At 49.6% G+C, this 27661-nt stretch overlaps 1 protein-coding gene across 1 annotated transcript in view; it reads right to left on the reverse strand.

The window, feature by feature from the left end:
* Positions 1 to 27036, reverse strand: part of LOC139048923 (protein rhomboid-like) — a 226774-nt gene extending 199738 nt beyond the window's left edge. The window contains exons 1-3 of the mRNA XM_070523892.1: positions 26616 to 27036; positions 25106 to 25129; positions 18383 to 18547 (exon numbers count right to left, since the gene is read on the reverse strand). The gene's annotated coding sequence lies outside the window, so the exon portion shown is untranslated. The remainder of the gene's footprint in view (positions 1 to 18382; positions 18548 to 25105; positions 25130 to 26615) is intronic.
* Positions 27037 to 27661: the final 625 nt, after the last annotated feature.

Here is a 27661-nt window from a genome sequence, read left to right on the forward strand (position 1 = left end):
GTGGAGTGGGGACTCCGGTGATGCATGCGTGATTTGGCCCAAAAGACATCCACCGGCTGTTCCAATTTTGAATGCGAAACATTTACCGCACACGATGCACTTTGAGTTGGGTAGGTGTATGTTTCCGTCTCGCGTAGTTTCGGACCTTACTTTTTTTTTTCACTTAAACAAAAACACACGTATACGACGGTGGAACCGCACCTCGGCATCCCAGCACAGCAGACTGCTGCTGTAACCCTTAAGACACAATAGGTTTTTTTCTTTCTTGCTTGCCTGCTTGCTTTATTGCATCATTGGACAATCATCAAGCTTTTGCGTGCTGACATACCCCCCTGTTAAACGACGGCAACATAGTCATGAGGGGGGGGGGGGGTCCTCAACGACAGAAACCACACATTTCTCGTGCCAGCGCCAACTATAGATATCCATTACGTCACAAAGGCAGGAATGAAACGCGCGAAATAATTGTCTTTCGGACGCGTCACGTAGCAACAAGAGTTGCTAATAAAAGGCGAGAGGGAGACATTTTCACCCATTCATCTACCCTGCACAACCGTAAAATAATTTGCACCCTCAAACGTGAATAACGGCGTGAATCGGGTCTATAATTCACGCCCTTACGCCAAAAATCGGTGTAAAACCACACCCTTCCACATAAAGAAAGGGTGTATGGGTGTGACATGCATAAAGCGATTTGCAACCTCATTCACTTTTGGGTGGTGTTAATTGTTTTGCAGCGATGTATGCTACAGCGCCTCCGGACAACGTTCGAGATAATGCAGTCAACGTCGCAGCCGAACCGGTTGCAACGTTCCTCTATACTGAAGTGCAAGAAATCAATTGCTGTCATGTCAGTGCCCTCGTCACTTTCCTGCTGTCGTAACACACACACACAAACATACAACTGCTACACAGACGCTTCGATCCCTCTGGTAACGCCTTTCGGAACCTCCAACTACGACGGACAGGCCAAACACCTGCAAAACCCTTCGCATAACATCGACTGTGAATGTGCCACTTTGCATACTCACGTCCTGGCGTTTTCGCGCACCATCTGGTAATGCTTCTGCGTACATTTTTATCCTGACGTTCGGTTACCGTGGCCAATGCCACGACTGCAGAAAACACGTGATTCAATGTTTCCGAACAGCGATATCTCTTATCTCTGACTTCACGTGAAAGATTGCATGCATCCTTGTATTATTTTGCAGCATTATTCGTGGTCAGCTTTGTCATTGCCTTTCTTTTTCTCCTTGTCCACTGTATTATTACTCACCTGACAAATGTTTTTCTTCGTTTACATTACTCTCCTCCCATTGCGCAAAAAGTGTGTTGTATATGACGTAGCGAGCTGTGGTCAAGGCCGAAAGTCTGTTGCCAGGCACTAGAAATAAATAAATAAATATAAATAAATAAATAAATAAATAAATAAATAAATAAATAAATAAATTAATTAATTAATTAATTAAATTTTCACAGTGCACGACCTGCACATTTTTCTTTCCCGCTTCATACTTTATGCACCACTTCATGTTATTTTTTTCCTTCTACTGATTTATTTATCTGGACGCAGTTGGAAATTACGTTAACTATTTTGACGTACGCTTCTCCAGAAAAAAAAAATTGTTCAGCGATCAACGTATGACAACACGTGAGACGATTTCACAGCGCTTCGACAATAAAGGTGCTTTTCATTTATTTGTTTTGAAATGTGCTTGAACGTTTAATTGAAAGATAAAAAAGCAATGAAGGAACGAAACAGCAATAAAACGAGAAGTTCTCAGTTCTTGCATATATGGGTCAGTAAAGTGCCACCGACAGAAGTGGAAGAGAGAGTGACAAAACGACAGCATGTTGTTCAAGGATATAAACACACGCACAAGCTCCCCCCCCCCCCCACCTTTTATATTACACTCACCACATTTTCCTACTGAAGCCAAATCCGCAAAAGCGTGGCCAAGCGAAACAAAGTCGGTTGTTAGGAATGGCGAGCTGGAAAACAAGATTGCCACACAGTTACGACAGGGCGACAGGATGCGCATCTCCCCCTCACCGTCGCTGCAGCTAGGAGGCGTTCGAAGAAGCGGCCTTTGTGGTGAAATCCGCCTCCTTCCTCCAGCCCCTTCGACATTGTGACGGAACTAGTTCGGTGTATGAACAATGATTCCGGAGTTCCCCAACGCGGAGCTGATTTGACACGCATGGACAAGCTGCCGCGGGAACGACGTATTTTTGTGCTTCTCACGCTTCGGCGTGGCGCAGAACAACGAGCGACCCTCGATCGGCACCGATAATTCCCGGAACGGCAACCCTCCAACGCCGTCGTTTGGGCTTCGGAATGTGTGTGCCTTTGTGTATGTAAACTGATCTGCAGAGCAGCGGCGAGTTGGTGATGAGTAAACGAACAGTCGCCGCCTCGTATGGCCGGCGGATCGAGTGTATAAAAACTGTGGTTGTGCGAATGCTGAGGACACACTTCTCTTGAGCAGTCATGTTAGACTGATTCACTTCTCTTGAGCAGTCATGTTAGACTGAGTCACTTCTCTCATGCAGTCATGTTGGACTGATACTCTTTTTCTCAAGCAGTCATGTTAGACTGATTTAATTTCTGTAAATAAACCCTTTTCCTCGTTCTCGATGAGAAACAGTTCGTCACTTCATCAACGATCTCAGCGTAAATAAGTTGGACGACGGCATGGGCCAGCTACCTTCGAATTCATGCCGTACTCCAATCTTGGCAAAGGACCACGGACGATGGGATTGAGCCCCCAATCCTGACACGGTAAACTGGGTTCAACACGAAATACAATATCGGCACTGAAGCATACATTTCCAGTCTGAACATGGCGGATGACCAACGTGTTAGCGATGTATTCTCGATAACAATGCTTTTTCACGTACAATAACCACGATTCCGACGGCAGAAACCCAGATCGAATGATGGGGGACAAGCCAGAACATAATGGATGATAAAGTGAGATTAACATCTGCGATCGTAATCTTGCCGCGTGTTACGCCTCTGTCCTTGTCCCCACCTTGCCCTTTTCTTTTTACCGTTAACATTGCAGCTTTTATCATTCCAACTGTGTTAAGCGCACCAATAAATCATATCCTCGCAACTTCATGATATCACACTGAGTACCATTTGCCTTAAACTCTGCAGCATTTCTCCAAATTACACCGAGCCGATACAGCTCCTTCTCTTGCGAGAGACAGAGAAAAAACATAATTCCGTTATGTTTCATTTTGTATACACCCTAACAGGACGTTAAGATAACAGACAAACAGGACCCAAGAACACCGCACTAAAGGGCCAAATCCGTGTCACAAAATCCGTGACACGGGCCCCTGGCTCTCCTAAAACTAACAAACTCCTCCCGAAACTCATATGCCGTCGCCGTTTTTCCCTCCATTAAAGGGACGCTGGTGACGGCGCCGTAATCAATTATTTCTTTGTTGACAGCGAAGCGAGCGCCGCCGCGCGAGTCCGCTGTCAATCAAAGCCGCGACGATGTCGAGCAGCCCAACGCCAAATTTGAAAAGAAAGAAAAAACTAGGCCTCTCAGAAAAATAATGGAGGCAACGCGACAGCGTCAACCAAAACCTGCACTGAAGCGCCCCCTTGCGGGGCCGTCGTCAAATTTTTACAGGCTCATATATCTCGGTCACGTCGACCGTCCTTCAATGCTTGAGTCAAGTGCCGGCAGCTCCCTGCGAAGCGGGGAGGGTATAGAGATACCTCCACATCAAAAATACCGAAGCGGGAAAATGAATAAGAGAGGCTAACATGTGCGCTACGCTGCATCCAAAGCTCAACATCAATGCGCGAGGAAGTACGCACGAATAAGCGAGGGGAAGTAAACCGTAGCAGACTACAAAATAAATAAAGGAGCAGACGACAGAAAGCGAGCAGGCGCACGCGCAGGTAACAGCAGACGACAACGTTATTATTAGGGGCGCCCTCTTTCGGCAAGGCTTCCTTTCGAGTTTTGAACCGAAAACGAAAAAAAAAGAAGGTAGAAAGAATTCCCTGACCTGCTTCAAGAAAAATGTGCAAAGGGAGCCGAATGGGGGGGCTACAAACTAAATGAGAACACACACAAAAAAAGGAAGTAATGATTAACGAAAGAAAAGAAAAAAAGGAAGACATCGATTTGAAAGTAAGAAAGGCGGGGTTGCGGGGGGAACGCGAGCGGTAGACGCTCCGCACGAGCAGAGCACGCGACAGAGCGCACGCCGATGAAAAGCCTTCGCACGGGGAGGCGTGGTCTAGGGGGATTGGGGGGTGGGGGATACAGCAGCAAGAAGCAGGAGTGGTGTAGTAGGCGCGCAGTGCCATCTGGCGCCCAGAAGGCTGCCGGTGCACCTGGCGGTCCCAAGCGGAACTTCACCTAGGCCTTAGATGCACTACGCACCCTCTGACCCCCGTACTCCCCCGAGCCTCCTCTCAAGAATCAGATACGACCCACCACGCGCACCTCTTCTCGTTTGCGCCCCGCCGCCCCTAATCTTGGGCTCGATTCCGTCTGTTTTTATTTTGTCCTTCTTTCTTTCTTCCTTTCTCCCAATTTCCTCCCCCTTTTCTTCCTCCCCCTGACTTTCAGCGAGGCGCTAGCTGCACTGCTTTCTGGTGCGCCTCCTTGGAAGACGTTTCTTTCAGGGTTTTGAGAAGTTTCAGAATCTTCTTTTTTTTTAAATTCTTCACTAGTACTATTTTGCCTTCTGCTATAGTCCGCGTTCCTTCTTTCTTGTCGTCTGCTTTTTGCACAGGTCGCCTGCTGTCGCCGTCTGCGCGTCGTCTGTTACCGCGAGTTGGTCGCTGTGTCATCTGCGGGCCGAATTCAGTGTCTGCGAAAGGAAACGGAAACTCGAAGAAACCTTCAGGTTTTCATAAAAATATGACAGAAAACGCACGCGCACAAATAAAGAAGGAAAAAAAAGGAAAGCGGATATGTCGACAATATCTCCGCGTTTCCTGAGGATGTGGGTTTTAAAGAAGATGGCACGGAGTTAACAAGCAAATATGAAAAAAAGATAACGTCGGGCATTTGCCGCAAGGAAGCCGTTTCCACGGATCCCTTTCCGAGGAGCCGTAATGTCCGGTTAAATATAGAAACGACAAAGCCACCGTTTATTTCACAGTTACACCTGGAAACAATTAGTGGCGCTCCATGCTTCAGCGTACCAAAAAAGAATGTCGTCATTGAAGTAGCAGCTAGGAACGTATGAGGCACGTATGTGTGCATTTTAGTGGAAAATAAAGTAAAATAAAAGAATTTGCTGCGACCAGATAATAGAAAACACGATGCATCACAAGAATAAAGCCAGGAAAGTTAGAAGATAGCGGAAAATTCAGCATAAGCGCGCAGCTAATTCGCGAATAAAAATTATTGACAGTGGGAAAAAAAATAAGGACAGTGCTATACAAGTTTAGAAAGCCGCACAGATGAGAGGAAACCCGCATCGCTGCAGCCACAATACAAAACGGCGGATCAAGCAGTCTACGTCAGCCATTCGTTCCTGTAATCTAGTTTCCGTCCCAGCAATGCGCATGTTTTGCAGCCAGTGACGTCAACAAATATAGCAACAACGAAACGATAAGCATCGCGCATTGCAAAATACGTTGGTCAAAATTCCCCCGTCAAGATTTTCGGGGGGCCTCATTTAATCTAAACCACTGAATAAAACCAATAATTTACATCTGCGTACAGCAGTATAGGCAAGCAACTGCTGGGCAGTTTGATACGATGAGATCACTACACTTGCAGTTCTCAGGCAGACACCGCGAAGTCGGAAAAAAAGGGAAGCGTAGATATACAGCACGATAAGGGATGATCAAAATAACCTTTTCTTTTCTTTTTTCGCTACGGGGCATAGGAACGCTAATGCAACGCGTCGAAGTTCGTACCGCGTACAACAGTCACAAGTAGAGCGGACGTAGCAGCCAAGAATTTCGAAGCACGCCGGATCAGACATCGCAGCCTCGATGAACCCGAAGTCCACAATATAGGGCGGCTGCGAAGCCTAGCTTAAGAGAACAGAAGGCACACACAGAAGTTCCAACACCCGCGGCCAGCACTAAAAACGCCAACCAGACACCCGGTCTCCCACCTCAGAGTTCGTGCAGTGAAACGTTCTCCAAATCCGAAACGTCATAATTCACCGGACGAAACAAAGCGGTCGTGAGCCCACGAAAAAAGAAGAAAAAAGAAATAAGTCATGGACTTAAAGGAGGCTGTGATGGAGAGGGGGGGGGGGGGCGAGGGGTGGTGGGATGGGGCGTTACGGCGATGCTCCGTTCTACGGTAATAGCACCCAAGCCTCCAGGCGCCGGGCAAACCCAAAGGTAGCTAGCGGACGCCCTTACTGTAAGCTTTCATAAAAGAGTCACGGCCCACCTTCCGCACCTTTGGTCCAGATGGCGCCACGCGACCGGAAGTCGCGAGTCCGCCGCGGAATCCAGAAACAGCGGTGCCTCCCTCTGTAGCTATAATACACTTGCGCACTCACGCACAAACAGAGCGGTGACTCTGGGCTTTCTCCATTGCTGCAAGAAAGAAAGAAAGAAAGAAAGAAAGAAAGCCGTCGCAGGCCGCGAGGGAAGGAAACAAGACCGGATACCGCGGATTTCAAGCAGACGTACGCGCGCGCACGAACAGACGACAGACAGACGTTCAAAAAGAAGTGCCAGAACAGACGCTTCTGTTAAGCGCGTATTATACGCGCTGAAGCACCGCGAATTCGAATCCGGTCACCGCGTACGCGCGGGGCGCATCTTAGGTGTATCAAAAAATAAAAAGGAATAAAAAGGGAGACAGTCCCGATCCACAAGGACTCCAAAAGAAAGCAAACAGCTCGCCGCGCATATGGCGCGTGTGCGCAGTTGCGCCATCCCTATGGCCTGGCTTCTATACAGCTGCAGCCTTCAAACACTCCCTAACTCCTCCCGGCGTTCCTTTTTTTTGTACTATTGTTACTCCCCATATCCTCCTTCCGACAGCAGTTCCAAGTTACGAAACACGCCTCATACAGAGAGACCTTCAATACCTTTTGTCACGAACGGAACACGAGGGTAGGTCGGTCGGCCATGTCCCCCTTCTTCTAAAGCTTCCCTCGACCGCGAAAGAAAAGCGCATCCTTTTCAAATCCCTAAATCACTGTGCACGCCACGTCCAATGGCACGGGGTGTGGTACACCTCTGAAGACGGAGTCCCCCATCTCTCTTATCCCCTAAGCCCCGTTTTCCTATCCCCGAACCAAAGCCTCACAGCTTTAGAAGAGCTTTTCGAAAGCGTGCCTGCGTACATAGGAGGAGGGTTACACAATCGGCCGTCACAACCCGCAGCTTCGATTTGTGCCGGAAGTGAAAAGAAACAGCTGCGGGGCGCCAGCGACCTAAACCTTGAACGAAATTAGTTGTCCCCTGCATAGTGCAGACATTACCCCGTTTTTTGCTGTACAGACGCGTAGGAGAATGACACCCACTTTGACATTTTTCTCAAGCCGCGAATGGGCATCACTTGACAGAACAGTTGTCGATTATTTGAGCTGTGGTCCTGCGCCTGAAGAACATAACAAAGTAGAGACATATTTGCCAAGTGATAAATTATGCAAAGTTGGAATAATCTTGCCTTGGGTAATAACTGATGCAAAGACTGAGATGAAAAGTGGAAGTGGTGGACGAGAAACAGACGTCGAACATGCGTTTTGCTGAGTGCACTCAAAATCAGGACACTCCACGGAGATTTTGCGCAGCGTGAGTTTATTCTAGTAAATTTTATGATGCAATCACGAAGTAGAATAAACACCGACGTTCCTCGAAGTTTGCTTTTGCCGTGTTATTTTCCAACCGAAAGACGTGCACTCGTAGCCCGCCTCACCGGATAAGTGTTAAATGTGCTATGACACCGCAATACCATCTTCACCCAGAAGTTCATTGCTGGCTGATTAATCACCCCAATTAGGACTGAGGAAACGCGCTGTGCTACCTCAGGGCGTTTCCTAGAGCCGAAACGTTTCAGCAAAGCTATGGGCGAAGAATCTCGATGCTGCTGTTGCACCAGCAGCCGAAAGGAACGCGCAGCAGTACATGGAAAGCAGACGAAGACGCAGAAAACAAACAGACGAACAGTGAGCGCATAGGTGGTTCAACAACCACACATACAGCAGGGCCATCTGCGGGGGCTTCTCGGCGGTCGGTCAGTCAGCCAGTGCAGGGCTTAATTGGCTCCCCCGAAGAAGAAAGCTCGCCGCCAAAGGAGCGAATAGTACACCAGAGCCGAAGGCATGGGAGAGGGTGGAAAAGCAACAAAACAGACGAAACAGAAGCAGAGAACAACAACCTGCCTCCGTCTCGAACGCCGCGGGATACCGCGGGAGCACGCGCCAAACAACAACGACGACGGCGAAGGGTCACTGCAGCAGACGGCTCGCGTGCCGGAGGCGGTTTCTCCGGACTCGCCGTTTGCAGACGACCGCCAGTTGAGACACGATGCAGTTCTGCGGCACCCACTTCTGTATCCTCGCTTTGCGTCGCCTGTTTACTGCGCGATCTAAGCAGACGACAGTGAAGGTGATCGCGTGCAGGAGGCGGTTGTACAGGAGTCGGCGTTTGCAGACGATCGTCAGTTGAGACACGGTGGCCGTCTATACGCCCACTTTTTCTTTCTTCGGTTTCCCCTCTTCGCCTCTTCTCCGTTACTCGGCGCACGAAGCAGACGACAGCTGCAGCCGCTGCGCGTAAACACAGAGGCGACCTGAGCCAGACATTCCGTAAAATTTTCTTGTTTCCCGTTTTTCTCTCTGCTCAAAGCTAACGTCGTGCGGTCGTTTCTGTTCACTTAGACCTTTCCAGGAATCGACTTTCTACGTTGGCGGCCTATGTGGACTTCTTGGAAGGAGCGATACCGTTCTGCTTGCCGTGTCCAATGACTCAGAGTGGATCCGTATACAGTGGAGTGCGCAGTTTCGTAAACCCCGGTGGCGTTCGTGTTGACTCCTCGAACCAGAATAATAAATTATCGCGATTATAAATATTAGCGATTATCCCTAGCAATTAGGCAACCGGATCACGCCAGCAAGGAAGGAAGGAAGGAAAAAGTGCAGAAGGAAAGGTAGGCAGGTTAACCAGTATGGCTTAACCGGTTTGCTACCCTACACATGGGAGAGGGATGGGGGAGATTAAAGATGGGGAAGGGGGAGAGGGAGAGAGAGCACATATCACAGCACACACACATCGTCCGTTGGAGTCCATCATTCTGGCATGGTACGCGACGTTACTCTCACAGCCGCTTGTCCAATCCCGTCTCTTTCAAAAACCGAAGTAGTCCCTTTGTCGCCTTCACCTGCGATATCTTCTGTCGGCGGCATGTGAAAATCGTGTCGAGCGACAATGGTCTACTGTCAAGGCGCGCTAGAACAGATGCCAGGGACTGTCGCTGAACGTTATAGTCAGGACAGTCGCACAGAACGTGTTCCAGCACACGCCAGCAAAGTGTATGCATAACGCAGCCATATGAATGAGCCATGTAGACAACCACAGTGCGTCCTGCTTCGGACCACCTTGAAAGCGGCCCGAAGGATGACGCAGCGGATTTAGCGGTATACCTCCCAAAAGTGCATCCCGCTAATTGACCCATGCTTCCGACTGGGAAGGCACTTGCAGACGTTTTACCAGGGGTGTTCCCGGCGGTACAGGGATTCGAGCAAGCGACCTGCCGATGCCGAGACTGGCGTCCTAACCCGTACGCCACGGTCTACGAATGAGTAAACGGTGAATCGCCTAATACGTGCTTATCGACAGTGAGCGATTTCGCCCGAGACGTGTATACGTGCGCAAAGCAGACGACTGAGTGAGTAGTACTTGTCGGCGAGTGCTTGCGCAACGCTGACAGTTCAAGCAACCCTCTGTACGCGTGTCTGGCGTTTCTGTTCACAGTACAACTGCAGATGTCACAGATGGACTGTGAACTCGTTAGAACAGCCGCGTTTTATTGCGATAGCAATTATATGGACACTCGAGGAACACTTTTGCCGTCGCCGTGATGTTCCAATAAACTCCCAGGGTGATAATACGGTCGCCGCGCACCGTATGCTGCGCATGCAAGGGAGGAAAGCGGGGAGGAAGCGCGCCGTCTTCCGTCGCGCACACGGAACCGGGGGAGGTGCGGGCGTTGTACTTCAACAGCAACTGAGTATAGGCCCGGGCTTAATATTGAAAGCGATCTGCTTTGGTGGCAGAGACTAGGTGCACCGGCGGCTCGAAGCTTCGCGTGTACTGTGTTCTCGCCGCTCAGTTTGCGTTGAAGCGATAGACAGCACGAAGGTCACTTCGCTCGCTGCCGCTGCCGCACTTCCTCACGCCAGCGTTTTGAGAGCGAGTGCCCGCGGTCATCGAGTGCGATGTGTGCATGTTTGCCTGCGCGCGCTGACACCATGCTTGGGTAATTTAGTTAGCAATTCAGCGAGTGTTTACAAGATTATACGGTCCATAAAACTACTGTCCTTACTTATTATTTCTGTCTACTAATTTGCTGTCGCCATCGGTGCCTCGGCTTTTGGGCGAAACTGCGACGTTTCTTTTTTTTTTTTTACTGCCCCCATCGACGAGTGACATATAACAACAAAGCGTCCGTAAAATTCGCTTTCACGACTCCAACCCGGAGTCCTGGCACGTGACCCGCACACGCTCATCCCTTAAAATAAAGAAAAAAAATCTAGCATTGAACTTCATCAAGAATACGCGACTCTAAGCGAAAGCCACCAGAAAATCGGGCAACCGATCGCTGCATCTTCCCATGCCTTTACTTCCTCCGGTCGCCCTATATTTACTTCTCACGCTTTCACAAGCCTGCGTGACACGCCTGACACGGCGCACTTGTTAATAAAGGCGAACGGGCCGGAAACACAGTCGGTCGCTCGTCTCAACCTAACGCGTATTCACGTACCGATCCGACCGACGATAGGCAAACACACCGACCCCTCGGTTCCGCATCAAATCTCGAACACAGTAATATGCCCTCTCACGGCAAGTCATTCCATTTACGAGCAGTAGCTCCGCCCACATTTATACCTCCCAACTCCCCCTCCCCCTCACACACACACACACACACACACACAAACACACACACACACACACACGTATGCGACAGCCCCCTCCTCTATCCCGCGCTGCAATCCGCCACGCCCATCGAGCCATTGTATATACTACGGTGACTTCGGGGATCGTTAACCGAACAAGCGTATCGTAGCGTGACAAGCCCACCACACCAGCCACCCCAACATACATACGCTGGCCTGTCGGCGCGTCGCAGGTTGTAAAAACGTTTTGCCAACGATCGTTCCGGTCCACAGCCTCCCTGAATCGACGGGAAGGGGGGGGGGGGGCGCAGAGAAGACCCGTCGAACCGCGATATGTGGCTGCAGTTCGCCATGTGTGCGTCATTTGTACGTGTGCCTGCGTAAGCGTGAAAGAGCCAGCGCGTCTGTATGTCGGGAAAATAAACGAGAGGCGGAGTATCGCAGAATGGAAACAGCGTGACCAGACGCTGTCCTACATGGTAAGCATGCGCGCGCGCGCACACACACACACACACACGATGGCGATTAAGTTGGACACATTTTTCACAGGTAAACGCTCCGCTCAACGTAGACAGGACACTAGAACGTGGCGAATCCCACTGAAAGAATGATGACCACGGCACGGCGACCACAGTTGTGACGCGTATAGGACGAGCACGACGGCGTGAAGATCGATGACCGTATGAAGACGACGGTATAAGAGGACAGCTGAACGACGACGACTGCAGCATGACGAAAGTATGACAGCGAAGGCATGGCGTCACAGCAGGTAATGCGCTGAAGCGGACAAGGACAAGGTTGTGCGCATAGCAAAGAAGTGAATGTACTGTGTTGACATTAGGGGTGCGATCTTGCACGCGTTCCAAACTCGAACGGAGGCGGTCCGATCCATCGCGTTCGTCCGATAGCAGACAACATGGAATGATTGACAGCAGATATCATTTCACAATTGACGTCATGGCGTTCGTCACCGTTCAAACTGACCAACTGTGTGCGGCTCGATGGAACGGACCGCCTCCGTTCTATTTTGGAACGCGTACAAGATCGCACCCTAGGAGTGTCAAAGTGAAGGTAACATATATATATATATATATATATATATATATATATATATATATATATATATATATAGTAGGCAAAGAGGGTTTCTTCAGGCTACCTTTCAAACGTAAAGAACTTGAGTGGTGCTACAAGGTAAACAGAACAAGTATTTAATTTCGACAGTTTCGATCGGTGGACCGATCTTCGTCAGGGGAAGATCGGTCCACCGATCGAAACTGTCGAAATTAAATACTTGTTCTGTTTACCTTGTAGCACCACTGAAGTTCTATATATATATATATATATAGCCTCAAAGAGGTGCGACGTAATGCCAACGCATTTGAAGTTATTTCAGAGCCAAACATTTGAGTTTGCCGCAACACGGCATCGAATCACGTCAACTGAGGGGCAAAAAGTCTGGACGTGGCGAGAGAGAGAATGTTTCTGGCGAGACCACTAAGTGAACTGGACCGCGAAGGGCGACGCCGGCCGCGGTCAACGCCAGGGGGCTCGGCGAGCGCGTGTTGTACCGCGCCACGTCCGCGGGCTCCGGAAGCGGAGACACGCGCCGCCAGGTGACGTCACGGGGAGTCGCGTACTTCCGGCCGCCCGATCTCGTTAGCACCGGGGGTTGCGGCGTGCCACACCGCCGAGTCTCGAGGGCGGAAGCGATCTAGAACAACGTAGCCGGCATTACGCAGTCCTTCAACCTTGGAGAACAATGGGTCCTGGACGTACGTGACACGGAAGGGCAACGAATTGGGACCTATACGTATGCGCTAGAGCTGCCCCGGACGCCGTCCCGCTCGGCTAAAGCGAAACTGGCCTCGCCGTAGAAGCCACCTGTTGGACTGTAACGCGACTAGTTGCGGCTACGGTCGTTACATGTTTTGCAAAGAAACGGCGCTACAGAAGCGGGGCGAACAAGAAGGCACAGCGCACTGTATTGCATCTAGTAGTACTGTCTCGTCTTTAGGAACGTTTGCTTCCGAAACACCTGGACGCTTTGCCTCTGCGGGCGACGGAAGTGAACTATGATATGACAACTCTGCAAATTTTAAAGGGACACATGGAAAAGCTACTGCTTTAAAAGTTAGTCAGATCCTTTCATCTCTTGATTAGTCTTCTCCTTCTTGCTCTCGCATTGTCGCCCCTGATCTTCAGGAATGTGTGGATCACGTACTTGTTTGATGATCGAAATGTACCAGGCTCTTCGGTGGCCTGTTTTCCCAATTACTCATCATTTAGTGCACAACGACACTATATTTATTCACTTGTTTCCTCCTGTTTCCCTGGACCTTCTGTCACGTGTTGGCGAGTGTCGTGCGTGAAATGTGGAAATCGAGAGAGAGAGCCCCTTCGCACCTGCCCAAAAACGTTTGTATTTTGTGAACGATTACGTTGCGTGCGCGTTAACTTTCAGGAATGATGCCACTGTAACTTTTTTATCGAATCGTCGCTTCCGTTACACCATTTTAAAAGAGAGGATGTAGCCGGGTCTACTCGTAGGCATCTTGACAATATATGCATGTGCCTACAGGTAGCGTCGGCTACTGTGACACCGCCCCCTACTATGACACTTATCGCTACAACGCCTTCCCCTCTCGCTTCCCTTCCCCGCTGTTTATATTATTTTTTTCCATTTGGAATTCTTAGACCGCTCTGAATTCGTATTCAAGACTCAACGACGGTAACAAAGTATCATTCATTCAGTATTTAGTGCGCGCAAGTCGCAATGCAACGTAGCAATACTAGTGGTAGGAGGAGCAAGAATAATACTCCAATCTCCGCAGTCAGTGCCCAAAGAATTGCTCCAGACGACCTTTACTGAAATACCCCATTAAACAGCCAACTTCCACCGCTAGGCTGTGTACATCAAACTAAAACCGCATCCTACGCCTGGTGTATGCAGTAAATCCAGAGTAGCCCGCGACTAAGACTTCGCATTTCCTCGTAAACATCGGTGTCACTAGTTTGTTCGATACGCCGTGAATTAGTGACGTCGAAACATCCGCTCAGGGGTCCGTAGCTAGCGTAATAACGCGCCCATAAACAAAATAGGAATAGCCGACGCCAAACCTTTGACCCGTGGCGCCATCTATCGGGAGCACCCGCACCGAACTCCGTTGCATGGAGCGACCATAGATGGCGCCAGCACCAAAGGCCGTATTGACGCTCACTTTGGCTTTTGCAGCAGCCGCCGCTGCCGCCAACTTAGTTCTTTCTTTTTGCCGCGTCAATATTGACGGAGAACGTCAAAAATTATTAATAAGCGAGAGCCAGGCAGGCGCACGTTTCGTTTCATCCCCCCAAATAAAGAATGTGCGCGCAGCCTCTCTTCTCCTGGGAAGCGTGCTCTGTCGCGCTAACACTGTTGATGCGGGAAAGGCGAACGCGAAAGAACCTCGTGGGAACTGCGGTAACATGGCCATCGTCTATATCTACAATTTACCGATGTGGTATCCCTCAGAAGAGAGAGAGAGAGAGAGAGAACGTTTGTAATGCCGAAGAGCGCGAATCCCAATTCTGTGCCCTCCAGCTTCCATGAGTGTTAACCGAGAAACTGCGCTTCGTCCGCGTTGCGAAAAACGTGTTGCTTTACGTGACGTGGACCGTTGCACCATGCGGGGAAAGTCAGGGCGTAGCGTTGCGGGGTGTTGAGCAGTTCCACTTCCCTTCCCAGCAACCAGCTGCTGTCGAACTTCGCAAACTGAAGTTGCCGTCTGAGTAGAAGCGTTCAATTGTAAACAGCCGAGTGGATTCTTCTTCTTAGTGGATTCTTCTTAGGAAACTTCTTCCTAGGTGAGTGGGTGCATACTTGACTTAAAAATTGCAACAGCACAATTGTAACAGTGTCTCGTCCTTGCTACTTTGCGGATGCATGTGCTTGCACTGTTACAGTTTTTAAGTCAAGGCTACATTCAGTGTAATGCGCTAGCATTGGAAGTGTCAAAGCGAGACAAAAAGCGTATAAAGTGTGGAAAGCTGGTGTGGTGCATGTGTACATATACATAAATATATATACCTGACGGTAGTCTGCCGCTCCTCGAAAAGGCAGGACGTGTGTCGAATGAGCTCCTGAACAAAACTTTACAATGTTGTGAACGCGGTTTCGATCATGGATCTCGGACCTCAAAGAGGCGCGACGTAGTGCTAACGCATTTGGCTGGCATTTACCGGTAAATCGCCAATTAATCTTTATATAGATATCTTTTTTATTATGCCCAAGAAGCCTACCTCTGACAGAAGAAAAAAAGTAGATGGGTGGGGGGGGGGGAAGGAAGAGATACAGAATATAAAATAGGAAAACCCAAGTCCGATGGGCGTGAAAACAAACGGGAAAGTTTTTGTCGATCGTTCACGAGAGTCGCGATTCGGCGTGATTCAAAGGAGTAACGAGCGCTAGCAGATAAAAGCTCGGTGGTTTAAACCCTGCGGTTTTACGCGGCCAAACGAGTATACCTGATTAAGCCCAAACCCCATGAGGGCGATTGTGTGCGCGACGGCTTCGAGCGACGAAACGGGCTGCCGCGCTGTTTAGAAAAAAAATTAAATTATGGGGTTTTTCGGTGCCAAAACCACTTTCTGATTATGAGGCACGCCGTAGTGGAGGACTCCGGAAATTTAGACCACGTGGGGTTCTTTAACGTTCACCTAAATCCAAGTACACGGGTGTTTTCGCATTTCGCCCCCATCGAAGTGCGGCCGCCGTGGCCGGGATTCGATCCCGCTACCTCGTGCTCAGCAGCCCAACACCTTAGCCACTGAGCAACCACGGCGGGTCAAGCGCTGTTCAGATCGCTCGTTCTTGTCGCTCGGTCGCTCGGGTTCTGCAAACTTAGAATTCGCGTCGCTCGTCACCCGGGAGTGCTGTAGGAGCGACTCAGCCAACAGCGGGAAGCCGGAACTGGATGTACTACACCACTCAAGTAGTACCGATGGTCGCGCGGAACAAGCAAACGATTAAAATTCCGATACGTGCAAGGATAATATCACTGCAAGACCTTCAGAAATATTTTACGCCGCCTCTTACGGTAAAGCACATCGGCTTAAAATTAATAAGGCGTGCTTCAAGCCAGTTTTTCGGTGTCGCACGGAACCGGCAGACGACTGAAACTTTGACACGTGCAAGGATAATAAGAACCTTACAGCGAGACCTTCAGAAATATTTTACGCCGCTTCTTACGGTAAAGCAGACCGGCTTAAAATTAATAAAGCGCGCGTCTCAAGACAGTTTCTCGGCGCGTATTTGCTACCCTCGTACCGGCAACTACACCGGGACAGATGTCGCTCAAAAGTCGTCGCTCGCTAGGGGTGTACGATTTTTAGCGTAGGCGATGAGCCAAACGCGACCACCGTATCCATCGCGTCGCTTGTCGCGCGCAAGATCGCTTGCATGTTGTTCCTACTTTATGAGGAACGTCGTAGAGGAGGTGAGAGATTGGATTAATTTTGACTATATGCTTTATTTTTTTTTATGAGAACCTGAATATAGGCACGCGCTCGTGCAGTTTCGCCACCGTCGAAATTCAGCCGTCGCGGCGGGGATCGAGCCCGCGACCTCCAGTCCAGCAACACAGCGCCATAGCCGCTGGGCCACCACTGCGGGCAGGCTCTATCGTCCTCCCACAAGATGCGAAGTCGTAAAAGAAAGTGTAGCACCGTTAAAGTGCTTTCTTTTTACGGACGCAAGCGATGCTTCACAAGATGACGGGCTCGTCTGAAGGTAGCGAACACTGTGGTTACAAACGTGAAAGCGCATTAGTGCGGGCTCTTAAGTTATTCAGGAGAGAGCGAGAGAGAGAGAGGGGGGGGCAAAGGAAATACACGGAGGTTCACCGGAGATTACCTCCGGTTGGCTATCCTGTACCGGGGGAAAGGGGTGCGATAGTTGAGAGAAGAATAATACGAAAAGAAAAGGAGAAAGAAAAAAAAACACCACATACACAATCCAGAACATCTCGATACACCCCAGTACCGAGTTTTTCGCATCGGAAAAGCGTTACTTTCGCAGTTATGGTGCTTAAGATCTGCGCTGAACCTACCTTGCAATTCTTTAACATGGAGGAGTTCCAAGAATCGCCAAGTTGTCAACATATAGTAACCCGCAAGAATGAACAGTGCGCATCCACACAAACTGCGCGTACGTGCATGCTGATACGCCGGTTTTCGCCCGATCACAGTGCGCTACCGTGCATCTTACAAGATTCGGATCGCACGACAAATCGTACTCGGCCTCAATCAAACGGGGAACAATTCTAACGCACGTCTAGCCCCATGACGGTGACAATCCTTTACGCCGCGCTGGCACGTGAAATCATGTGACGTCATGGCGTGAATGCGTGTTACTCAAATGTACACAAAACGCCCTGTCCAGAAAAAATTAAATAAAAACCAATGCGCTGTATATGGCCAATTTTACATAACACAATCAACAGTGCGCAGAGAAAGAATGCCCCACCCGAAACAAACATTGAGTCCCTTGTACGTCCTCTGCTAATAAATTCCGTCTCCATCTTCTTGCAACGTATTGACCTAGTTTCTAAAGGTATCATCCGTACTACTGCAATATCATACTTAACGAGCGAACCCAATGCCTAGGTTCCAAATATCCATCGCATAGTACATCCAACGTCTTCTATAGCTTTTCGCAGCACAATTCATGCTTAACCTCCTGTCATGGTGTACAGAAAAGAAAAAAAAAAGGGAAAGGGGGGGGGGGGAATAACCGCTCGAGATGTGACTATGTGACAAGTGATTTCCCCTTCGAGACCTGTCATACCGCACTGCGATTAACCGAGTAAAGCAATCGCTGAAAAAATCCGCGGCGGACGTCCATGGTTATCTAGCGAGCTGCGACAAATTAACTAATGCAATCTACGAATCAACCTTCTGATGGCATCTAGTTTTCAATATTGACGCAATCAATCGGTGAATAAATTTTTCCGCGGTCGTCTGGTCATCCAACGCGTTTCTGCGACAAACGAAGCAAACGTCGAATCAACCGCCTGCTGACATTTCGCTACCCACAGCATGCTTCGACAAATTAGACAAACAAATCATTGAGTCAATTCTTTCAGCAGATGTGCGCTTATCTACCACGCTGACGACCGACAGAGATGCGCATGCGCGTTTGTGACAATCATGTGACTTCGCGTAAAGGCGCAGCTGTCGTCTGTCAGCACGAGACGTCTTGCGCGATCCAGAAGTGTACTTCGCGCTGAAAGAAGAAAATAAAATAAAACAATGATGGCGTACTTACCACGGCCACGAAGTCGTCGAAGGTGATGGCCGACGTACGGCTCCGGTGCGCCTTGGCAGTTAAGATCTCGCGTTTGGCCGGTCCCACGGCCTGGCAGAACTCCGGGGTCTCCAGGGCGCGGAGGAAGTCCGACCACGGTATCTCGCCGAAGCCCTCCGGGTCGAACTGTGTCATCAATTTCGGGATGCAGACGGGGAGAAGGGCGAGCGTTAAACTCACGGGCATCCGTCCATCACGCTGTGCGCTTTAGCGTTTATACATTATACGACGAACAGACGGAAGCTGTCTGCTTGCTCGGCTCGAGAGTAGGTTATTCCACCTCAAGCAGAAGCAGACGAGCTTTATTCTTTTGAGCCCTTAGAGGCTTATCGACGAACAGACGAACGTCGTCTGCTTGGCTCGAAGACAGCGCCTCGCACACTGGTATAGGGGCATCACCACTCCTTAGAGTTACTGTTAGGGTGTGTGCGAATATTCGAAACTTTCGAATGACGACTCGAATAGTGTCCTACTCGATTCGGCCACTATATAGCCAATATTCGTCAATGCGAATATTTTCGAATACGTTTTCGAATATTTCGAAACATCAACAGCGTCCAGTTCAAGAAACAACTGGAGCAGAAGTACGGTAAATGTTCGCCCCCATGCGGGCATAGCATGGACATAAAACGTGAGAAGTTGCGCAGTGGAACAGGCTATATCGCTTAGGTAGCCACACTTTACAGGCTGTACATCGATCATTCGCACTTTCTGAAGAGTCCTGCTCATGCGAAGAAACTACATGTTCGCTCCTCAATGCTACATTTGTGCTTTTAATAAACAACGCTTCATAACGTACGATGTAATGACATAAACTGGCTAATGTTAGGAAGACTAGCATGTCAACATCGTTTTTATGTGAATTCTGATAAAAGGTTGTTCACTCTTCGAAAACTGTTCCATATACTATTTGATTCGCTTCTGTCCGCGGACGTTGAAGAGACAAGACTACGAACGTTGCACTTCACAAAAACAATCAAAATCAAGTCGATTCGCATTCTCGTGTGCATCCTCGTGTGATGGATGTTATGAGCGTCCCCTTGGGAACGGGGCGGTGGGTTGCACCCCCAAGCTCTTGCTATTATGCTGCCTAATGTCTTACCTAGGTTGAAAAAAAAAAAACTATGAACTACAACCAAATTTTCTGATCCCCCATTGCAGACTTTGCTTTTGTACGCCTCCGTTGTTTGTCGTTTCCCTACTTTTCTTCCATCAATCTTCCAATCGCCTCTTACTAATCTCTATTATGGACATGTTTACTTTTCCACTACTCTCGCCGAACCAAAGGACCTCAAGGAGGCAAGTGATGCCTAAATCCACCGCTGGGCAGACGTCTTTCCATTCTAATAAAACATGCTCTATCGTTTCCCTAGCTTTACCGCAGCAAGCACATGCTTCTTTTTCCTTCTTATATCTAGTTTTATAGGTGCGTGTTCTAAGGCATCCCGATTTCTCTTTGAAAAGTAATAAGCTTCCCTTTGAGTTATCATGAATTGTTCCTCCTCCTTGTCGCCTCGCGCCCCCTGCTGGACGAGTTGTGCACATTGTATGGGTTCTGCCATGGCCTCCCAGATCACCCCCGCGCAAGCTTATAAAATAGCGCGCGGGGGAGATCTCGGAGGCTATGGTTCTGAGCGCGGCGCGTGGTCGTAGGCGCGAACGTACGGCAGCTGCTGGTTACTGCTGACAGCACTTCGCGGCTTTAGTGCAATAGAAAAACGTCAGCAGCATTTTTTGTTAGTATAAAGCGTAAGCGCTTTGCTGTAGCCGTGCCAACTATATGCGGGCTAGCTGATTCGCGCACAGTATTAGGGGCGAGCTCCACCACTGGAAAAGCTAGCGCCACCGTCGGCGTGACGCGGCATGAGGGATCACGTGGGCACAGCGGCCGCGTTGGCTGCTTCGGAAGCGAGCTGAAAACGAAAGTTTAAAGTCCCACCTGCGCCGCGGTTCTGATTAAGTGATGAGGCTTTACCGCCTTGGGTGTCTGCTTGACAACATTTGAAAAAACAATAATTCACACGTAGCCGCAGGACAAGAAGCTGCGTGAAGCTTGGCTGGCGAAACTTGGAACCGGCAGACAGCCATCGACTACAACTCGGATACGCAGCAAGCACAGACGCGAGGATGATTTCTGTTACGGCGCCGGAACTTGGCGATGTTCGGTGAGTACCAGAAAACGCGCACTGAGACGCTCGCCCGCACCCGCTGCCCGGCTAATGTCATGACGGCTTGGTTCACGAAATTGTTATGCTAGATACTGGCAAGTTCACCGGAACGGAAAGGGAGAGGTAAGATGCACGCTCAAAAAAGACACGGCGTATGGTCATGTTTGTGTTATGAATTAATGCACAGGATTGCGAAAAACAAGCAGAGGGAAATCGCACGCTGAGAAGACCAATAAACATACAGTGCGACGCAACTTGAGAAATAATATTGAAATGTCTAAGAATTTAGAAGACAAAAAAAGATTGAATCGTCGCGACGGCACACCACAGTCGCCGTAGCTAGGCGTCGAGGTCTCTGTAACGGAATTGTTTTTCAACAGTTATCATAGCGTCCACGTAACAATGGTTGCTGGTGTACTGTCAAATGCTCATATGCTACGGCCTATAAAGCTCACGGCATGGTGCGAAAACGCGCTCACAGCGAAAGCAAAACATTGCGCGCGGACATGCATGCAGACGCGCAATCGGTCGCTGCGAACCCGTGCGATCGCTGGACTGAGGCTCCATTCTGTTATGCTCCATCTGGTTATACAGACAGCCCACTATAAGAACGTATTTCACATGGTTTACTCTCAGCGTATGCCTAGTTTTCACGCAAGAAGCCGGTTCGGGAGACTCCATCGCGGCGACCGCGCGCAGTGGCGTTCACTGTACGTAATCGGTAAAGCATCTGTAAACGATTCTGTGCTTTCAGTTTGCCCAAGATTATTATATCGACTGGAATGGAAATGCGTCAGCCGGACAGATCTTACCAAGCGCCATCACCTGTACAATATATAGCCAGGATAATGGGACAACTTCCGCACTTGGTATAGCTTCACGGCTGGTTTTAGCGCGCTCATTGCGACACCCGTGTAGGAGCGATCGCGCAGAGAAAGGCTGTTTCTCCGCCGTGCACTCGGACGCTCGATCGCTCCCAGTCGCCAAGCTGAATACTTTATGACCGCGCGCCCGGATCACACGCTTTTCGCCCGCCGCAGATGGCGCCACATGTTCGGCTCGAAATGGCAGCGCAAGAGGTCCACAAGTGGTTCTATAGTGTAAGCAGACGCATTATGCAAAAAAAGTGAGGCGTGCAGACAGGACACAAGAGTAGAGAAGTGAACAACACGAACACGGCGTTCGTGTTGCTCACTTCTCTACTCTTGTGTCCTGTCTGCACGCCTCACTTCTTTTTTTGCAGAATGAATCCTTACCAACTAGCTCAGCTTTCTGTCGTTCTAAGCAGACGCAGACAGGCCTAACGTCGAACAGACGACATTGTGCCATTTTCAGCGCGAAAGACAGGGTGGGGCTACTGAATACGTGATGTAAGACAATACAGAGCGCTTGACTGTCAAGTAACGTTTATTTTTTTTGCGATTCTGCAGGATATATACAGCGTAACGGGAGAAGCGAAATAACTCATTAAAAAAAAAGGACACCTTTGAAGCATCGGGTATACCTTACAGCCATTCGCGCCGCATGCCCAAAATACAAAGTTCCCTCCTTCGACAGTGAAACGGAGTCAACACTGATGCACACGTGGTATCAGCAAGGACAGCATAATTTCTTTCGCCTCCTATTGTCTCTCGCGGCAGCTGGTCGCGACTTCTATGCAAGCGCATTCGCTTCAACAAACAAAGACGCACGCAGTCTGTTTGGGTCTGGAGTCAACACCTACCGCTATCTATAGAGGCTTAACGACGAGCGCAGTCCTTCGGAGTGCTGATACCTTGCACGTGACGTCACGGGCCCAGCGTATCACCGTGACGGTTCTCCAATATGGCGCTTAGGATGACGCGAGGGTATCACATTCGCTGCCGCGGGTAACCTGCTTCCACGGGGCGAAGGAAAGCTTAGAGGGGGCCCCTGCCCTACACTGGCTGAGTTGAAGAGTGTTACAGCGTGCTGGTTCGCCAACATGGCGCCTTACGTCGTTCAAGCCATCTTTGTGTGTTTCAAAGCGCAAAGCAGACGTAGGCGATTATTTACAATAATGACAACACACGCATAGGCACCGAGCAGTTTTTTTTACTGATATTTTCGATTACACTCATAATGCGTCAGTCGAACTCACCCATGCACCTCATGGCTCTCTAATTTCACATCGCTCCGTTTACTTTGGCGTATACCTCTCGACAGCACTGAACTCTGAAATTGTTTTTCTTTTCTTCTTATGTGTGCTGACTAGAAATTAACGTACTCGCTTTCGTCCCGCAATACAGGCTTCCCTTTCTTCCCTGTCTTCATCGTTCGAGGCGCGGACGCTATCTTTAATTGTTTCTAGTCTCTATGTTATCTTCCACCTGGAGCACACAGTATGTGGACGAAACGAAGCCTCACGTGAACGCTCATGCTAAAAAAAAGAAGAAAAAAAAAACGTTACATGCTGAACGTTCGGATTTCAGTCAGTGCAAACTTCTCATGAGGGCCTCCTTACAAACGACGCCCTAATTCCCGTGGGAAAGTTGAGTTATCTGTAGGAAAAAGGATCGCCGTACGTCTGGATATCTGAAAACACGGCGTCAAAATCCACGTCCCCAGCGATGGCGGCTATGTGTAAGAGAAACGAATCGCAGAGGCCGTGTTTTTTCGGGCTACGCGCGCCGGAAGCGACTTCAGCTAAGAGCCGGAAACCCGTCACGATCGCCACGGTTTTGGACGTGACCCGCTTTCGCGAACAAAGCGAACGACGTCATACCAGAAGGTGCGAGGGAATGCATAACGGAGAACGTCTTGGAATAATTTTTCTTTTCTATTTTTCTTTTTTTTTGGCCGCGTGAGCACACGACGCGACGATACACAAGGTCTATCAGGAGACCCAAAAAGGAAGGTGGCACGAACGCGTTGGAGCGGTTACGCCGAGGGACGGCAACGCTAAACCCAGGAACGGGCGTGTAGGAGCTGCGCTCCGAGATCCGAGGGAAATGTAGAGGAACCAGCGCACCTTGCATAGGACGGAGTGCCAAAAAGCGAACGGGCGGTTACGACCGAGGGTTCGAGCTCGTAGAAAACCGCGATACGAGCTCCTTCCAGCCTATCTCCCTGCTCTCCTTAAAAAAACCCGAAAAAGATAAAAGGAGATCTAAAACCGAAAGTTAAAGCACCGCTGCTCCAGCCGCAGCCGCACCCAATGCAATAACGCGGTTCGCGTCGTATAACGACCGGTCAGAGACGGCGTTAAAGAATGATGACGTTGGGGGAAGGCCGTCGCGCTAAGAGCCCTTATCCACGAGGACACTCCCGAATGGCTCATCTCCGCAGAGGTCGGCTCGGTAATTACCGTGTTATCGCGAGTATTGGGCAGGCACCGTTGTATGTTAGCCGTGTCGAAGGCACGCAGTCGCTCATATATGCGATGTTTTTTTTTCACGCTGCGACACCACAATGTCCTTAGGTGGTCGACCAAACGGGCACGGTAATCCACGTCGAGGGCTATATATGGCTGATATACGATCATTCCCGCGAGTCCTTCTTTATGGGAGCTTCTCCACGCCGCGCTCGAGTCGAGCGATAATGGCTGCTCAGTCGTGCCTAACACCGGGATCGCCTGTAGAGGGCGCCACTTTCCCGGTAGCTGGTCACAGTTTACACTGTGGCGAAGTTAGGGTCACATCAACTTTCGCAACGGCGCATCTCATAGAGAGAGGGTGGAACGGCGACGGCGCGTTGCGAGAGTTGTCTGTGCTCTAACAACGACGTGAATCGTCTGGAAATGTATGGGCGGCCGCATGGCCACCGCTGTGGCGAAGCATCGTAAGCATACCGGAGGCTCGCAAGCATACCGGAGGCCCTGGCTCGAATAAGGCAATCGTTTCGAAAACGCCAGCGCTCTGATGCTGGCGTAATGTTTTGAGAGTATTTTATTAATTAAATACTCGCAATCCCAATATCAATTTATTTATTATGAAAACAAATACTTATTCATTAATTCACTATTTCTATGAAATGCTTTACGAATATTCCCCTAAATTTCATGTTTACGCACTGCTTTACTAAGTCGATCTTGTTACCCGGACTAGTTTACTTCGTAGCTTCATGCTTCACACGCACGCACGACACACACAAACGCTTTGGACTCCTTGGAGTCGGAAAGGGCGAAATTACCTAAAATTCACTTACTTTTCACTTCTGCATTTACGAAGAACACCTGTCATCAGAAACATGAAAGCAGCCATGCCGTGAGGCTGTAGTTTGCTGAATCAGATTTTTTTCTTCGAGCCTGGCAGTCTTTCAACGGATTTCATCACCGTATTTGTCAATGAATTGCGGCATATTTCGCACAGCGAGGGGTAAATTACGGTGCCGCATGCACGCAGTCCACGGTAATGCATTTATTTACGAATCAATCAATCAATCAATCAATCAATCAATCAATCAATCAATCAATCAATCAATCAATCAATGTTCTCTTTTTTCTTGCGCACATTTACTCATCACATCATCACTAGAGTAGACAAGAAACCAAACATACCTTGTCGAAAAGCCTGCGCCATTTCTGAAAAGGAACAAGACAAAAGAACATATCGAATCAGTCTATAGACACTACAACTTCATCATTAGGCACATTTATTTTTTATTTTTAATAATAATATTTGGGGTTTTACGTGCCAAAACCACTTTCTGATTATGAGGCACGCCGTAGTGGAGGACTCCGGAAATTTTGACCACCTGGGGTTCTTTAACGTGCACCTAAATCTAAGCACACGGGTGTTTTCGCATTTCGCCCCCATCGAAATGCGGCCGCCGTGGCCGGGATTCGATCCCGCGACCTCGTGCTCGGCAGCCCAACACCATAGCCACTGAGCAACCACGGCGGGTTATTATTTTTTTTTTAGTTAGCAAAAGAAACCGAGGGCATAACGTTATTATTATTATTATTTTATTTGAATCCAGGAAGCCTCTTGGAGGAAGCCAGAAGCTCGTGAGAGAGAGCACCGTCTGTGGAGACGGCCTGAAAGTGCCTGACAGGAATTGAAATGTTTAAGTTTTTGAAATGCACGACAAAGTACACACGTTGGAGAAAGGAGAAATTCGGCTCCACGGTGAGTAATTACAGCCTCTCTTCTGCTGAAATAGCGTGAGTGTTAACAGATCACCTTTTCCCGGTCGTACACTGTAAACGGCTGTATGTGATTTACAAATCGGCAAGTTTTATTACTTTTGAAATTAACCGCGCCGCTTTTTTATCGCAGTTCAGGTTCTCTGCGTACTCTATTTTTTCATCAGGCAAACAAAGCAAATACGAATCGGAAGAAAAATTGGCGTAAAAGACGTAACAGTGCCACGAGACGTCACATTACTTGATCGTAAAACATGTACCACGTGCTTCCCTGTTCCTTAAGTGAAATAGAACGCGTTGAAGATGTCCTGTGACCGATAGCGTATTTCCATCACATCGGCTGAGTTACTTTAAGAAATGCGCGTAGATACTCCCACGACAAACCGCAATGTGGCGTTAGCTAACACTATTTAACTTTCTAACTATTCACGTTTGGACAAATGTGCCAATAGCGGGTCTGAAGCCGGACAACCATTTAGTCGCATCCGCTTCGTAGAGATTTCCCTGAGCGCCAGTTTCGATCAATACGTCACCGAATTACGTAGGCAATCGATGTTCCTGACATTAACATTTCGCAACGCTTCATTTATCTAGTACGCTGAGTAGAATTTTCCTATTCTGCTGATAAGATCCCAGACGTACCGTTTACCGATGATGTTATCAAATCCCGTTTGCCATTCGACAACGAGATCGTTTAGCCTACTTTCTCGACATCCGTTAACGGACGCATTCAGCCTGTTAGTGCGCCATTGAATTAATGACTGAACCAATCGCTCCATCAGTCACTAACCTAATCATCTATTTATCTTTCTAATCTATCGGCGAGTTGGTCAGTAGGTCTCAGCAAGTCGCTTCATCGATCAATCAACCACTACTATGACTACGACGCGCACGCGTCCTTGAGGAACCAAAAGGCACTCACGTCGTTGAGGAGCAGGCTGCGACGCAGAGGCGACTCGAGGTCCCCGGCGACGACCAGGACCTCTTCGACGAAGACGCCTTCGTCCTCGACGTAATCGTCGTTGTCGACGGCGCGGCCGACGTTGGCATCGAGGTCGCCTTCGCCGATGACGGCGACCGCTCCTGCTCCTCCGGGGGGTCGCCACGCGGGCCCCGGGCGCCGGCCCGGGCCCGGCGACGCGACCACCACGACCACGGCTGTCGACGCCGAGGAGCCGCTCGACGAAGAGCCGCTCGACGAGGCGGCGCCGGGAGGCGGTGAGGGCGGAGACGACGCCGACGCGACGGCGTTCCCGGTCGTCGCCTCGGCCCAGGGCCCGCGTTCGCCCCTGTCGAGACCCAGCGCTGCGGCTCCGGTCGCCGGAGACGGTACACGGCGGAGAGTGTGGTGGCTGCGCTACCACGTGACTAAGTTGGACCGGAAGCGGTCGCCGGGAGACGTCGTCGCTTCGTTTTCTACGACGACGTGGGCAACGCTGACACAGGAGTCACGCCGAACGTCGACGCTCCGTCGTCTGTGACGACGTCGGCGCTAAACGTTGTGTCGATCGACCCCGGGAGTCGTGGTCCACGTCGACGGTTGGCGATCGACGATGGCCTCGACGCCAAAGGCAAAGGCAGACCTTTAGTCGTCGATTCACGTGTTCGCTACGATGGATTACGTCGGCTTTCAAGGCAACGCTCAACCGGAAGGCAACGTCGCGCTTTGCCGTCGACAGTGATGTCGCTGGTAAAGGCAATACTGATCCACAGGTCGTTGCTCATGGCGACGCTCCGTCTTAGATGATGACAAAGCACTCGCTGTACCGATTGCCAGACTGTTCACTGCAGCGTTCGGTAGTTGTGGCGACAGACAGTCACGACCAGAAACAGAATCGAGGTAGCGAGAGCGTGTACGAAAAGCACGTGATATTCGCGAATGCGGATAGGGCATTCGATAATCTTGAGACGTGGTCCCGTGAAAGTCTCAACAGCCGTGGACTTGTTCTGGACTGCGCTGGAAATACG

Source organism: Dermacentor albipictus, chromosome 8 (genome assembly GCF_038994185.2).
Source record: "Dermacentor albipictus isolate Rhodes 1998 colony chromosome 8, USDA_Dalb.pri_finalv2, whole genome shotgun sequence".
Classification (NCBI taxonomy): Eukaryota; Metazoa; Arthropoda; class Arachnida; order Ixodida; family Ixodidae; genus Dermacentor; species Dermacentor albipictus.